The sequence below is a fragment of the Cavia porcellus genome, unplaced genomic scaffold, assembly GCF_034190915.1.
Source record: "Cavia porcellus strain 051 isolate PalLab524CR breed Dunkin Hartley unplaced genomic scaffold, mCavPor4.1 scaffold_2, whole genome shotgun sequence".
NCBI lineage: Eukaryota > Metazoa > Chordata > Mammalia > Rodentia > Caviidae > Cavia > Cavia porcellus.
In genome coordinates this window covers 86153904-86168907 of record NW_026947485.1, presented here as the reverse complement: position 1 = coordinate 86168907, position 15004 = coordinate 86153904, and the positions used below count along the sequence as shown (strand labels likewise).

General features: G+C 38.9%; 1 protein-coding gene across 4 annotated transcripts in view; it reads right to left on the bottom strand.

Moving 5' to 3' along the window:
* The window catches only part of Vti1a (vesicle transport through interaction with t-SNAREs 1A), a 370470-nt gene that overhangs the window by 27580 nt on the left and 327886 nt on the right, over window positions 1-15004 (bottom strand). The gene's annotated exons all lie outside the window — the stretch shown is intronic.

The window sequence follows — 15004 nt, the reverse complement described above, 5'->3', positions numbered from 1 at the left end:
CAGTAGATACCCCATTTTCTTCAAAAAAGTTGAGCTCAGTCTGTTGACGGCTTTTGGCACCTGCCACTTGACTGCAGACCATCTAAGGTCAAGACGCAGGCGAAAACACAGTGCACTTGGAGAAAAACAACACGTACTTGCAACTGCACCGATATGGTGCAACACTAGTGCCTGGTTTAGTGACCGGATCCCTTGCAGGGTGGCTTCAGAAGCAGAGCCATGCCTCCTATAGGAGCACACAAGCAGCAGCTTACCAGAATAGTGCCACCCTGTTTGCAAAAAACAAGGCCTAGTTCAGGTTTCAAGCAGTGCCACCAAAGAAGCTGTTTTAAAGTATCGGATTGTATTTGTAGCATCTGGCATTTTGCATGCTACATTTTCATGACTTCAGTGTGATATGCGTTCCACAAAACAAACAAGCAAAAAGAGATTAAATGTGTTACAGCACAGTCATGTCGAATATCCCCAGTATAGAAACATTATAATATGCCCTAGAGAGTATTCCAGGGCCAAGTAAAACATTACCCAATCTGTAGAACCTTGGAATGGGGACTACTTAGCAGCAAGGGGACAGGGATTTACTTCATTTATGAGGCCAGTACACAGCCTCAGATGCTAACATGCACTGATAGGAGACGCCAACATTTCAGCTTAAATCAAGACTAAGTCCAGTAACGCCGACACTTTGCCTTTCAGCAGAAGATCACAAACAGCACAAATCTGGTCTCTTCTACTAATTGGGGAGGTTTTCTAATTTGCTTATGATATCTGCCTTGTGTTGAGCTAATCTTCCTTCGGTTACCTCTTAATGCTGTCTGGAATAATCCGCTTACTCCTGGTCTGTCTGCAGTACTTTATATCAAGTAACACTTGCTTCCTTAACACAGCCGCAGCAAAAGGCATCCCCAAGTGTGTGGCAGTGATTGCAGATGCCTCTAAGACCTAAGTCAGGCAAGAAACAAAGGTGCAGCGTGGCTTCGGAATGAGGGAGAACGCTGAGATATATGTCAAACGGCGCCAATTAACAACTGAAAGCCTAATCTGATAACTGTTTTGAAAAGATGAAGACAGATAATTTTGCTGTCTCAGTTAGGCAGGCAAAATACTTCATAGTGTTCTCCAACCTATGTAATTATTACTACCAACATCAAAACTCATTTCACAGGCCTTTTCTCTTTCTTTCTTTATTTTTTTAAATCAGTACCGGGGATTGAACTCAAGACCACACACTTGCAAGGCAGGCGCTTATGCCACTAAGCTAAATCCCCAGTCCACACAGGCTTCTTTTCTAAACAAGAATCTGTAAACGCCCTACCCTTTAAAGGTTCATGGAAACATTACCACTCCATCTCAGCAGTAGCACTGCCCTGTTTTGATTCAGTATTAATGTGCTAGATTTTTGCAAAGAGTTTTAGAGAAGTAAATATCTTAATTTTCACCAAACAGATAGCCCAGAATTCCAGTGCTGCTAGAACAGGCCATGGACGTGCACTTGGTGGAAAACTAGCAAACAAAAGCAAAGATGAGTTGGGTACAAGAGGGAGACAGAGGGTGATTCCCAGATGAGAGGCAGGCTGTGGTCCCAGCTGGGCTACTGCTTGGCTGTGTGACCTTAGACAGAGCAGTGCCCGCTCCTGGGCCCCCATTTACTTATCTGTGAAGATGCTCGGGTTGCACCAAGACCATGGGATTTCTAAGATGATTCTTTACAGTGAAAGCCTGTGCTTGTTAACAGACGGTTCTTATTCTTTTTCGTATAAATGTGTTTATTCTAAACAAGCAATCCTAGCATCTGTTTTCCCTCTCTTTGCAACACATCTTACTTGAAAGCAGTTTCCTTACAGTTTTAGGTTACTGAAGGGGTAAAAAGTTATATTATTTAATCCTACTTTATAGGAGTTTGCTTTTACATTAGAGAACAGACTCAGAACAGTGATCAGTAAGGTTTACCCGAAGTGGGGGGTGGGAGAGGAGGCTGCCTTCCAGTGCCTTGTGGAAATGTATAAAACAAGCAGCAAGATAGTCCTTTGCCAAACACTGTCATAAATTTTTTATTTGGCAGCTAACATTCTCACTAGTTTTCTTGGCAGCAATTGGGACCTTTAGCAAGAAAGGTGCAGAAGAAAAATACCTTGTTTAGAGATGTTTTCAACACTTTCTGGGATTTTTTAGAACTTCTGCCTGCAGCACATTTTTACAACTACAGTCTCCAATCACCTGATGAGTGGGTGGTGGGGTTTAAAGTTTTTTCTTAAAAAAAAAAAAAAAAAGAATATATAGAGAGAAGTGAACAAGCAGTGCTACCCCCTCTGGCCTTCCACCGAGCTCATCTTTCTTATTTTGAATGGTAGGCAATTCTGATATCCAAGCACTTAGTTGTCTCTGTCTAGACAAAAACCCGAAAATAATATCAGAATGTACCTTTTGTTGAGTCCGATACTACCTATGTTGTATTCCCAGATGACAGGGAAATGAAAGTGAGTCAAGCAGATGAGTTGGGTATTTTTCTTCAAGAGTTTTCCCCAAGACAGGCCCTGTCTGTTGCCCTTGGTCAGCTCACAGGTGAGAGTTGGGGTGCTGATGTGATGCCTGCAGAAGAAACCTGTGCAGTCACACCCTTGGGCGGTGGCATACACAGGCAGAAGCCTGTGGGGCTGGCGCGTACTCCTCTCTAGGCACTTTGGGCACTGAAAATTCTTTGGGGGGCTGTGAGATTCTGGGAAATAAGGAGCTTAAATCTGTAAGGAGTCAATGATGAGGTCTTTCATGGCAATCACATCCTAAACATTATACAAACAGTTCCTACAGACAAGCAAAAATCCTTCCACCAGGGGACTTGCATTATGACCGAAGAGGTTGGCAAATTCACTCCTCCAATCGCAACTACAAAACCTGGACACTTTTCAAAATCACCCTCTCAGGCTCTGGATAATGACCAAAGGCCAAAAAACAAATCGAGAAGTGTTTGTTTATAGGAAGCTGGCAGAACTTGGGATCAGAACATCCCTACCACGCCCCTTAGTTTACTGGCTAGAATGGTGGCTTGGCCAGGGTGGGGATGTCAGGGGAGGCTGACTTGATTTGGAGCAAAGGGCAGAACTCTGCCTCACAGCATTGTCAGTAAGAGGAGCAAACTCAGTGTGAACATGAGCCTCACAGCTCTGCTAACCTGAGGACTCATTCTGAGCTGGAGGGAGCAACAAACCGACTAAAAGTACAGCGAGAGAGCCACAGAAATGACAGAAGCTCTCCATGAATCACTTACTGACTGGGAAAATACTGCATGTGCAGGGAGACATGGGAGTCCTCTGAGAAGACCCCAGGCTTCTGAATAAGCTGCTCAATTCACACACAGATCACCTGGCGCAGGATGGAAACATTATGGATTAAGAGTCTTGAGTCTAACCTCTGCCCAATCAAAGGCTGACCACTAAGCTATACATACAAAGAGGGTAACCAGGAAGCCAGGTTCATAAAACCAAGAAAAAAAAGCAACAACTGGATGAACTGCAGGGTGATACAGCTTTTCAATTATGCTCAGGTGAATTACTTTACAATACTTGACTCTGGAACTGTTATAATACCTTATGCAAAATGTACAGTTTTCAACAAAAATTAAGATGTCACACACACACACACACACACACACACACACACATACACACACTCACACACGGGCCTGGGGATGTAGCTCACTGGGAAGGCCCTGGGCTCAATGCCCAGTAAGAGAAGAAACAATAACAAAAAAGACAAAGAAAGAAAGATAAAGAAAAATGTGACTGTATTATATTTAGGGGAAAACAGCAGTCAACAGAAGGAAGACTCTGATGTTAGATTTAGTAAAGAGACTTCCAATTAGCTGTTAGAAATATGCTCAAAGGACTGAAGGAATTTATGCTTCACGCATTAAAAGAACTTATGATGATAATGCTTCAACAAACAGAGAATCTTAACAGAAAAAGAACTATGAAAAAGAGTAAATAGAAATTGGAGATTTAAAAATAAAGTAATAACATGAAGAAGAGCTAGTAAATCTAAAATTTTTTAAAAATAGAAATAATCCAATCTAGGCTGGAGATTTAGCTCAGCGGCATAAGCACCTGCCTTGCAAGCAGACAGTTGTGAGTTCAATCCCCAGTACCGATAAAAAAAAGAGGAAAAAGACCAAAAAAAAAAAAAAAAAAAAAAAAAAAAAAAAGAAAGAAAGAATCCAATCTAATGACAAAAATTTTTGAGAAAAGTGAAAAGAGCCCCCAAGATGTCTGTGACAATATTAAATATACCAACATATGTGCAACAGACTCCTACAAAAGAGGGTAGACAATGTACTTGTAGCAATAAACTCATCACAAAGAGGAAACGCCAACACGACCAATGGCTGACTTCTCATCAGAGACAATGGACGAGAGAGCAGTGTGGTGACATATTCAGTGCTGATGATATATTCAGGGAGGTGAGTCTGTCACCCACAAGTTCTGTGTCTAGCAATTGTCCACCAAAAATGAAGGCATAAGCCAAATGCACTGGCCCATGCTTGTAGTCTTGAATAGCTATTAGGAAGCTGAGGCCAAAGGATTGCTTAGCCTTATGGGTTATAGCCTGGCAAGATGGTGAGACCCTGTCACAAGCAAGCAAGCAAACAGGCCAACAAAAGAAGGCATCTGTTATTTATTATTATTGTTGTTGTCATTAGGTATTTTTGAAACAGGTCTCAATATGTAGTTCAGGCTGGCCTTAAACTCACAGTGATCACCCTGCCTTGGCCTCCCAAGTACTAGGATTATAGGCATATACCACCATGCCCAGTGAGGGCATTTTTTAAAATAAGCAATTAAAACACTTTTTTTTTTTGGTAAGCAGATTTGCCTTACAAGAAATACTAAATATAAGTCCTTCAGGCTAAAAGGAAATGAGACTAGATGTAATACAAATCCATGGGAGGACATAAAGAAAACCAGACATGGTAAATATGTGTGCACATATTTCAAGAAGTATATAAATATATGCATTTTTTCTTTTCTTCCATTAGTTTCCTTAGAAACAATTAGATGGCATAAGCAGTAATTACACTTCTGTATTGTTAGGTTTACAACACACATAGATAAAATGACTATAGTGCAAGGAAAGAAGGAAGAAATAGGCAATATTAGAAAAAAGTTGCTGTATTTTACTAGAATTTATTCACATGAAGCACTTTATGAGAAATCCAGGTATATATGGTAATGCTTATAGCAAGAGTAAGAAAATAACAAAAATGAGAGCTAAAGAAATCAAGAGATGAATTAAATGGAACACAAGAAGTAACTGTTTAGATAGCAAGAAAGTAAAAGAAAAAAGAGCTAAAGAAAATACAAAAGACATGATACAGAAAGAAAATAAACCTTAAAACAGTAGGCATAAATTTAACAAGTTAAAAAATCATATGAAGTGTTAATGGATTAAATGCTCCAAACAAACAATGTATCATTAGACTGGTTAAAAAAACCCCTCAAGTTATGGCTGTCTATAAAAGACACATTTCAGATTTGAAAACACATACAAATTGACAGTTAAAATATGGAGAAAATAAAAACCATGCAAACAGTAACCATAAGAAGGCTGAAATCTCTATACTAACATTAGACACAGCTTAGAGAGCTGGGTGTGCTGTGCCTGCAGTCTCAGCTACCTGCAAGGCTGAGGCAAGAGGATCACTCACAGCTAGAAGTTTGAAAGTATCCTGCACAACATAGCAAGGTCCTGTCTCAAACAGTAAAAGAGGGGCTGGGGATTTAGCTCAGAGACATAAGCACCTGCCTTGCAAGCGTGTGGTTGTGAGTTTGATCCCTGGCACTGCTAAAAAAAAAAAACAGTGAAAGAAAACAACATAAAAGATACACGCAACTTAAGAGAAGAAATATTCCTAGAGACAAGGAAGTACATTTTCTAAATATAAGAAAGGTCAATACATCAGAAGATTTTGCAGTAATGAATATACACAACTAACAACCAAGTGTTAAATATGTAAAGCAAAAACTGCAGAGAGGAAAAGAGAAACAATTATACCCAGAGTTCAATATACTACTCTCAATAATGATGTAATAGTCAGAAAGTCAATAAGGCTAAAGATGAATTCAGCACTATTGCCAACTTGACCTAATCAATATTTACAGAACATTCTACTTGATGACAATAGAATTCGTATTCTTTTCAAAAGTACAGGCAATATTACCTAGCATAGGTCCCATATTCGATAAAACAAGACTCAACAAATTGGAAAGAACTGAAGTAATTAATAAAAAGTATATTTTCTAATCACAATAGCATTTATAAGCAAATAATATAAAATAACTTGAAAAAGCCTCAAATAGAAGGCTAATAGAAAATTAAGTAATGTACTTCTAAAGAAGCCATTAGTTAAAAACACACATACAGAATGGAAAATAATATTTTGAAATGAATAAGAATGAAATCATAACTATTAACACTTGTAGGATGTAATGAAAGATCATCTTGGAAGTTTATTTGCCTAATTAGATAGTTCTCAAACCAATAATTAAATGACCACATTGAGAAATTAGAAAAAGAGTAAATTAAGCCCAACATAAGGGGGGGGGGGAGAGAGAGAGAGAGAGAGAGAGAGAGAGATCAATGAAATGAGAAACAGCAACAGAGAAAAATCAGTGAAATTAAAAAAAATTGCCTCTCTGGAAAGATCAACAAAACTGAAAAATTTTTAGATAGCATGGCCAAAAATAAAGGAAGAAGACACAAATTACCAATATTAGGAGTGAAGAAAAACATCACTGCTGATTTAACAAAAATGAAAGGATTACAGAGGAATATTCTAAACAACTTCATGCCAAAAAAATCAGGCAGTTTAGGTAAAACAGACAAAAACAGGCTAGTTCTTAGAAATATACACATTATCAAAACTGCCTCAAGGAAACAAAAAATCCAAATAGGGTTGTAAAAAGTGAATAAATTGGATTAGTAATTTAAAATCTTTCCATAAAGAAGAGCTATGTCTAGACGGCTTAAATAATGAATTCCATCATATATTTAAAGAAGAAACAATGCTGATTTACATAAAAGTCCTTAGAAAATAAAGACAATATTCCAAATTATTCTATAAGGCCAGTATTATTCTGATACAAAAGCTAAACAAAGGTGTTTTAAAAATCCATCAAGAATATACACATCAAAATCCTTTATAAAGTATTATAAACTGAATCTATAATATATTAAAGATTTTAAACAATAAGAGCAAGTGGAATTTATTCCATTAATGCATTGGTTAGTTTAACATCTGAAAACCAGTTAATGTAACAGCATATTAACAGAATAAAGGACAAAAACTATGCAATCATCTCATTAGACATAGACTGGCAAAATCCAACACCTACTCATGATAGAAACTTAACAACAAATGTGGAATAAAAGGAAACTATCTCAACCTAAAAAGGACCTCTATTTAAGGAAACACTAGGAAGGCACAACAGTGCACACATATAATCTGAGCACTTGGGAGGCTGAGGCAGGAAGACTATCATGAGTTGGAGGCCAGCCTGGGCTACATAAGCAAGTTTAAGGCCAGTCTGCAGTACACAATGAGACTCTCAAAAAAACCAACACCAACCAACCAACCAAACAAATAAACCCTACAAACCAGACATACAAGCTTAAATACAGCAGTTTCACTTAGGTGAGAACCGCTCTGCAAATAAAGGCTGAAATGGATAGGTAATAAGAAATAAGAAGTTGGAACTTTATCATAGGGGAAGGGGATTAAGAGATGAAGGAATGGTTGGGGATTTAGCTCAGTGGCCTAAGTGCCTGCCTGGTAAGCACAAGGTTGTAAGTTCAATCCCAGGTTCCACAAAAAAAAAAAAAAAAAAAAGATGAATGGGAAGAGGGGAATATAATTATTTTTTAAAAAAGAATTAATATGTGTTATGTACATGTAACAGTTCCTTATAGGAATGTAGTCATTATGCATTGGAAATAACATTAAAAAAAACTTAATGGTGAGAGCCCAAAAGGTATTTCTCTAAGATCAGGAATGAGGTAAGAAAGTTTGTTCTTACTATGGCTATTTAAAATTGGTTGTAGCCAATGCAATCTAGCATGAAAAAGAAACAAAAGGCATCCTGATTGAGGACAACTGTAATCACCCACAGATGACATAAGCCTGTTCTATAAAACCCTAAAGGAACTCTAGAAACGTTACTAGGACTAAAAAAAAAAAAAAAAAAAAAAAGTTACTAGGACTAATGAATGAACTTAGGAAGACTACAAGCCATAAGAACATTGGGCAGGATGTGGTGGCACATGTCTGTAACCCATGATTCTGGAGGCTGAGGCAGGGGGATCACCATGAATTTGAGGCCAGCGTGGCCTTCTTAATTAATTCATAGCATCCTGAACTACACAGTGAGACCCTGCTTCAGAAAAACAAGCAAACAACAACAACACTAGAACATATAAAAATCAGTTGAATTTCTATATATTAACATGAAAATGAAATTAAGAAAACAATTTAATTCACAATAGTATCAAAAAGGAATGGAAGCATTAGGAACAGCTCTAACAAAACAAGTGCAAGGATTGTATGCTGAAACCTATAACACTGTTTAGAAAAAATAAAGATCTAAATAAAAAGAGAACAATTCTACACTCATGGATTGGAAGACTACTATAAAGATGGCAATTAAATGCAATTCTTATCAAAACTTCATGGTGCTTTTTTGGGGGAGAAAAACTGAAGGAAGAATCCTTGAATTTATGTGTAAATGGGGAACATATTAGAAATATACAAAACAACTTTGAAAAGTAAAGTTGGAAAACTTACACCACCTGATTACAAAGCTACTGTAATCAAGACTGTAGCGCTGGTGCAAAGACTGATACACAGAACAACAGAACAACATAACAAAATGAATTCCAAACAGCCTTTACATTCATGGTCAATTAATTTTTGGAAAGGATTCAAAATAATTCAATGATGCTGGCAGAACTGGATGTTCATATTTTTAAAATATAGATCATTACTTCACATTATATACAAAATTCAAAATGGAACACAGACCCAAAATAAAATTTACAATTATAAAACTTCTAGAAGAAAATCTTTCTGACTTCAGGACAGGCAAAGACTTAAGTACGACACTAAAAGTATGATTGATAAAACAGAATAAATTGATAGATTTATTTTATTAAAATTCACCATTAAGAAAATAAAAAGAGAAGCATGGACTAGGAGAAAACATTTCCAAGTCATATATCCAATAAAATATTTATATCCAGGACACACAAATAAACACTTGCAACATTCAATATTAAGATGACAAGAAACCAATTAAAAATTATAAAATTATCAGCCAGGCATGGTGGTGCATGCCTGTAATTCCAGCACTCTAGGAGACTGAGGCAGGAGGATCACTGTAAGTTCAAGGTTAGCCTAGGCTATATAGTAAGTTCAAGGCCATTCTGCACTAGATGGTGAGATCCTGTCTCAAAAAATATATATGTAAATGTAATTATCATATAACTAAATAGATATTTCACCAAAGACTACAGAAATATCTAATAAACATGGGTAAAAGTATCAACCTCATTAGTCATTAGGAAAATGCAAATTAAAATGAAATTTCACAATGTACCCATCAAACTAATAAAAAAGGCTAATGATATCAAGTTTGTGAAGCCCTCAAACATGACCACTTTGGAAAACACTTTTGGAGTTTCTAAACATAGTTCAACACATATATACATAATGACCCAACAGTTCTTCTCAAGTACAGGTGGGTACATAGTTACAAGAAATAAAACCATATGCCTCTATTAAAAAATTATATGCAAACATTAACAGCAGCACATTCAGAACAGCCCCAAACTAGAAACAACTCAAGCATCTATCAGCTGTTGAATGCATAAAAAGATGTGCTGCATCCATACAGTAGAAAACTACTCAGCAATAAAAGGTAATTAATATGAGCTGCAAGATGGATGAAACTTCAAAGCGTAACCCTAAGAAAAGAAGGCAGACATAAAAGGCTGCATTGCTGGATGACTCTTTTTACTGACTTCATGTAGGCAGGGAGAAACATTTTGGTGGCAACAGAACCATTTTAAAATCAGATGAAGGCTTTGGTTGTATCACTCTATAAATTTAATATAATTCATGAAGCTGAATGTGTACAATATATAAATTGCATGGTTTATAAAAACTAATACAGCTGCTGGAGAAAAAGTCTATAGACCTTGTAACTGCCTTTCAAAAGATGCCCAGGTTCCAAGGAAAGCTGCTAGTAATACAGTAGTAAACCCACTTTTCCTGATTTAAATAGCTCATCCTCCCACCTCTTTTGGTAATAGCAGTCTTATTTTCCCCTGAAAATATTTGTTTCTTGATTGATTTCCCCTATGAAATGGAGTTATATAATGTTGTATCTCATTACCTATTCAGTGCTTGACACATTAGTGATAAGTAAATATTTAATTAATCAATAATGATATAAAAAGATGAGGAATATTTGAATTTTCATTAAAAATTCACAGACTTGTATTCTTGGATTACTTGTGAATATCTATCTTAAACATTTTTACTTTTATCACATCTATCATCTATCATGTCCCAGGCCTCATGTGCTGGGTGTGGAGACTGAGATTAAGCAGAGCTGGTGGTGTGATTAAGCAGAGCTCACGGTCAGTGGGAAATGAGACACACTATCTGCCAGTGATGAGCGAGGGTGGCACGGCCCAGCCTACTACAGAGCTGGAGGAAAGCAGGCAGAGCGCCAAGGGCTTCTGAGCTCAGAGGGCACAGGAGATGCTGCTGACCAGTGAACTGATTTGAAGCTCAGGATGTCACCTGACTGTTGCATAAGAATTTGTTCGTTCTTCATTCAGATCAGTATTGTTTGGCGATGTAGCTGTATTTTAGGACACAGTTCTCAAAATGTAAGTCCAAGGACCCTGAGATTTTTGACTTCCAGGTGATCCATAAAGTCAAAAGAATGTTCATAAAAATTCTAAGATGCTATCTGTACTCTCTATTCCTCTTCTTTCTGAGGGTATAGTGGAGATTTTCAGATGACACTTGATGTGTGACATCACAACAGATCAAACCTAGAAATAGATCTGACAGTTCAGCCATCCTATAAAATCAGGCACTGATGAGTTGTGTAACAAAGTACTATGGTATCTTTTCCCTAATTTTATTTTAGAAAAAAATGTAGTTATTTTCTCAGAAGTGTTTATTCATATGTGATCAGTCTATTATAATTTTAAAATGAATACATTTCTATTATCAATGCTGACAGATATAAACCACTTAAGAATTCTTCAGGGTTGTCAATAATTTTTAAGAGTTCAAGAGACCTAAACGTTGGAGACTCGTTGCTGTTCTACGGTGGCAGGAGGGATTTGGGGCCCCTTACCTACAAAATGGACACCAGAACATATTTCCATAGAACAAGCAAAATCCATCAAGCCACTTTCAAAGGCATGCAGGGGAGTTCACAGGAATCATAAAAAGCTGTGGGTCCTGAGAATGCTTGGGCTGGGTTAAACCTCAAAACACAGCAGAGCTGAGATTTCACAGGGGACACTCCAGCTGAGCTCTTTGTTGATCCTCGCTTTTAAGACTGCACCAGTGCACGATGGTTATAAATGCTCTGGCATTTTGTAAGCAAAGTGTAGCAGAACACTGAATTAATAAAGTCTTGTGTCTGTTGCTAAAATGTCAATATTGGAAGGGAATGTGCCAAGGCAAAAAAAATTTTGGGTTGTATTAGGCCAAGAGCCAAGAGCGGGCACCTCTAGGGAATGGAAGATGGCCTAGCATGTTGGAGTGTAAGCTTCGTTTGAACTCACACTGCCGAAGGCAGCTAGAGAGCTAAGATCAAATCCAGCTGTGTGACCTTGAACAAATTCCCTACCTCTCTGAGCCTCAGTTATCTCTCCTGCAAAATAGCTCCCATAGAGCTATGGTAAGGATGAAAATGAGGACAACCGTAGGACACGACTGGTACAAAGTGACCACTCTAAAGTGCACTGCTGGATTAGGATTTCTGTAACTGGCCCTGTAAGGCTCTGAGGCTAGTTCTTCCAGGCTCTGTGTGCTGCCTTTGTTGTGAAGAGGCTTTGGGCATCAGCTTCTGTGGTCATTCCATGGACTTTCCAGGATGACAGCAGCCTCTGGGAAGGCACTTGGGGTATCCAGGGTGTCCTGCATCCCACTGACACCCTTATAGACCCCTTTCCTTCTTCCTCCCCTTTCTATACTCGGTGGGCCCTGCTTAGCTACCCCACTGGCATTGGTGGGAAAACATTACTGGCTGAGCTTATATTTGGGGGCACAGAGGTCTTTTTCTGTATAAGTTTACAGCAGAGAACAATGAAAAGACTAAAATCCAAAGCCAACAGGGACTGAGGGAGCTGCCTACATCTTAGATTTTGCCATGACGCGAAAACACAAGGCTTCGCAGTGTAACATGAACAGTCCGAGATCTCTCCAGGGTGGAATCTATGTTTTCAGCTATGCAGAAATACTTACGATGGACCTTTGAAAAAGTCAGCTGGAGGTGTGTTAAATGAAAACCAAGATAACCTTTCTTAGGCACGCTTTCCCCACATACTCCAGAAGCTTCATTTTGAAGACAGCAAAAGTTGGAGAAATGCCTTTAAAGAGGGGAGGTGTCTTTTTTTTTGCCAACCTCACTCAAATTGGGCACTCTTGGGATGAAGGGGAGGTTTGCCATTTGTAGACAAGAATGAAGTCTTTTGTGAACGGCTTAAGTACACAACCCACTGGCTTTAAAAAGTGTCAAAGGCTATTTTTGGAGAACATGTGGTTGGCTGTGCCAAACTGAAACATTGACTTATCGCCTGATTTAGCATTAAAACATCAGAACTTACAATTTAGACCACTCTGTTTACTCCAAATGAGTTTGTCAACAGGCTACAAATATATTTATATTATCATAATAAAAGCAAGAAATAGGCGGGAGTGGTTTCTCACTGCTGAAGGCCACATTGAAAAGCACTTTCCAATGCTGAAATTTGAGCTGCTCTATCACAGAGGCAACTTCTTTTCCCCAGAGAGCAGACACTGGGTGTAGCTATGTTAGTGCATAATAGGTTTATTCTCATTCACAAAACAGGAATGACTTTATGGCTCCAAAGTAAAACTAAGGTAAGAAGTATACTCGCCGATTTGCTACAGATGTGGTCTCTGACACGTACACACGGGGATCTGTTATTAATCACATGCTCAGATTTGAATCTTATAAAGTACAAGGCAGACAAGCATTAAGTTCAAGGTCTGAACTGATAAAATAAAAAGAGAAAAAAGATTACCGTGCCTGTGTCTGCCATTGTGTTCCAGCACACTGCTTTAAAAGATATCATTCATCCCCTTCCCTGTCTTTGCCCCATTTTATTTCAAGGTTGGTCTGTCTTTTGTTTGCTTCTTTTCACTGTGACACAGATGACAGCTCCGGGAAAGGCAGCCCTTCGGCTGTCCCGCTCGCTCCCTGGACTAGGACAGGAATGTGCTTGTTCGGCATTTGCTGGTGAGCGCCTAGACTCCAAGGACCCTGGGGACCAGCGGGGCAAGGAGCACATGCCGGACTGTGCCGCACCCACACCCTGCAGGCTCTCGTCACCACCTGCCTCCAGGGTTAAGGTGGCCACGGTAATTATGCCAAGGCCATGCATTACTCTGACAAAGTAATCCATCAAATTATTTCTCACAATTTCAATTTGCTCCCCGCATTCTCCTTACCTCCAAAGCCAGCTGGATATTATATTACCAGAGCTGTTGAAAAGGTGGAACACTAGCCGAGGAGGCAAAGGCCACGGCAACTATGCAATGCATAAATTTTTATTGTTTGCTCAGTATTGAAATCTCATTAGGGTCCATAATTCATCTGAACACTGTGAACATTTACATCTGTTGATCATGAGAACCTAGAAGGAATGTACACCTTTGGCTAACTTGTTTTCAGAGGAGGCAGTGTGTGTGTATGCGAGTGTGCATGTGTGCATGTGTGTGTGTGTGTGTATGGGTGCATGCACACATACATACTCATAAGTTTTTAGCCCTTGAACAGCTGTGGTTTAAATATTCTTTACTCAAACCAATTTCCAACCTGAATTTAAATATCCCAAAGTTGTTTTCATTTGGCAGCTTTCAGACAAAGACTTAGTTCTCCTCGGTCCAGCTTAATCAATGTTGGAAAATTCCAGTCATTGCATGTTGGCCTCGATGCAGCTCTGCTGTGTTAATTACATCAGAATTATCCCCAAGATTATACACCTTTCATTCAACATATATATGTTTTTGTATTCATTTAATTATAGCTTCAGAGTATACTCAAGAGAGGAAATACAATCGTGACTACTTCTGGGTCCCAGGGATATCCACATCTGGGTCCAGATTTTCTTTGGTGTGTGTGTGTGTGTGTGTGTGTGTGTGTGTGTGTGTGTGTGTTACACATCTTTCCTACTACATTTCAATCTGGCAGTACACTGTATTTTCATTTACAGGGCTCTCAGCCATACATCAATGCTGTACTTTGAGGGTGACAATCACTGAATCACAGAATTGGACTTGGACAGGGAAGGGGCTTAAGGGGCCATCTAGATAGGCCAGTCGTCTACCAAGCAGGAATCCCCCAATGACACCCCCTGACAAGTGGTCCTTCAGGAATGCATCCATTTATGGAATGAACTATGGCAGCAGCTGAAAGGCTCTTAGCAAACACTCCTGAGCAGTTCAGGGAGTTCAGAGCTGAAGAATACTGTGTCCGATGAGAGGTCCAGAGGGAATCTAGGTAGACCAAATGTAATTACCCAGGCTGGCATCTGGCTAGGGCACCAGCTCTAACAGCCCCACTGTAATTCTGGTTGATGGCAGTGACACCTGCTGATGAGAGTCTTGTCAACTACAAGCTGCTCCTTAGCCGGACTTCACTAATATGCTGAGACGGGAAAAATCGGATACAGATGTTTTCACTCA